Source organism: Dendroctonus ponderosae, unplaced genomic scaffold (assembly GCF_020466585.1).
Source record: "Dendroctonus ponderosae isolate FM_Combo_2020 unplaced genomic scaffold, Dpon_F_20191213v2 Dpon_F_20191213_288, whole genome shotgun sequence".
NCBI classification, from domain to species: domain Eukaryota; kingdom Metazoa; phylum Arthropoda; class Insecta; order Coleoptera; family Curculionidae; genus Dendroctonus; species Dendroctonus ponderosae.
Window position 1 is genome coordinate 138 of NW_026018496.1, and position 1926 is coordinate 2063.

Below are 1926 nucleotides of genomic sequence, written 5' to 3' on the forward strand. Positions count from 1 at the left end.
ACTTGGGAAACCTTCTCTGAACACCCCCCAGTTGGTCGATATACTTGTCAAACATGGGGTTCTATGCAACCGCTCTATATTCAAACTTAGAAAGAACGAGGCTGAAATACAGCAACTTAAGTATGATTCAGTAAGTTTCAGTAAAAGTTGGATATCCGTAGTTGTCTTCATAAAATAAGCTGCTGATTGTAAAATAGAAGTGAAGCGTTCCGAACCGTTCTACTTTTATTTGAAGACCCTAAATCTACTAATTAGACAAATACTCACCATTAACTTTCGTGCATTCATTATATTGGGTAGCAAATGCTACTTGCGCTTTTTCAAGCTCGTTTATATCATGGGAAAGAGCCTAGAACAAAATTTAAAATCGTTAAAGGGAATTTCAACTTAATTTGTGCAAATAATCCGTTACCTTTGTCTTATTGTGAACCATATCTATAAGCTTCAAAATTTCGCTAACATTGCTAGGTATTGGTAATGGGTGAATAGGTCCAGCACTTTGTACTAGCTTCAATTCAGTGGATAAACATTGTCGAATATAGTGAAACAGCTGGGTAGGATTGGAACTGCAATAAAAAATACTATTAATAACGTTAATTTTCAATTACAATTTAATAATAATGTTCTTAGGTCGATAGTAAATTCGGCGACATAAAGGTAGACTGAAAATAAAAGAGTCCTAAAGGCAATTTGTCCCGATTTTGGTAAATCAGGCTTTGAGAAATAGGTCAAATGTAAAAAACTGAGTAATAAGTATCAAAACCAAGCAATTTAATTTCGAAAATTTTAATTCTATTCTAAAAATCTAGAAACAGTTAACAATAATGATAAATTAATTGATTAACATTAATAGTATTAAAAACAATACAACAAAGAACAATATTTGAAAAAATAATAAGATATATTAAAAATTATGTAATATTTTACTGCTGCCCCATTAGCATTTAAATCTAATTTCAGGCGTGTGGGCATGGAAGGAATTAAGGTGCTAGTTAGAGTATTCTGGTGTTAGCTGATCCCAAGTCTCTTCATTTTTTACCATAATTCATGGTGTTTGCGGGAAAAACTTTTTCTATGCATCTTCTTACTTATGTACCCCCACACATTCTCTATTGGATTTAAATCAGGGCTCCTCGAGCACCAGTGTAAACAATTAATTAAATTTTCAAATAACCAATTTTCCACTATTCTAGATTTATGAACAGGGCAGTTGTCTTGTTGGAAAATACATTTTTTGTTATTTCCAAAAAGGCTACTTATCCAAGACCACAAGTTGACAAAAACGTTCCACTGTGCTGATGTTTTCAAGTATATATATGTTTCATTAAATATTGAATTTGGAGGCTGAAAGACTCGAACTTTACCATTATGTGAGGACTGAAACACTTTTTCGTCGCTAAAAATCGCAGTATCCAAAAAATTCTGATCTTTAATCAACAACTCCATGGCATATCCAAATATAAGATTAGCGTCTTCTAAATATTTTGTTTTCTTTAGCAATCCCGTGCTTATCGCGCGCCTTACAGTTCCATGTTCTTTCCATTTCTTAAAAAAATAATTAAAAAAAAAACAGAAAATCAATACATTGCCTTTGAAGAATAGTCGAATGCTAACGCGTCAATAAACCAATCAAATAAAGTACTATAATGTTTAAACTACATATTTACCTAAAAAGTATAGTAGTAAATAAATTATATATGTATTTGGTATTAAAAGTTGCCATTTACAATATCAATATATTATATGTAAATACATATTCAAGAATATTATCTTGCGTGCGTCGGTCGTTCCATGCCAACATTGCACTGAAAAATACTTTTAGTAATTTTTACGCGTTTATTTTCATGCAACTAATAGGAATCGTATGGGGCTTATGGGAGTTCATCTCTATTTTACTAGCAGGGCTGAGTACCATTGTGAAAAAAG

The 1926-nt window shown here is 31.9% G+C and overlaps 1 long non-coding RNA gene across 1 annotated transcript; it reads right to left on the minus strand.

Moving 5' to 3' along the window:
- Nucleotides 1–294: 294 nt before the first annotated feature.
- LOC125503751 lies at nt 295–835 on the minus strand. Its single transcript, XR_007281037.1, has 2 exons — nt 413–835; nt 295–349 (listed from the first exon to the last, which is right to left on the minus strand). It is a non-coding gene; the product is annotated as an uncharacterized LOC125503751 (long non-coding RNA).
- Nucleotides 836–1926: the final 1091 nt, after the last annotated feature.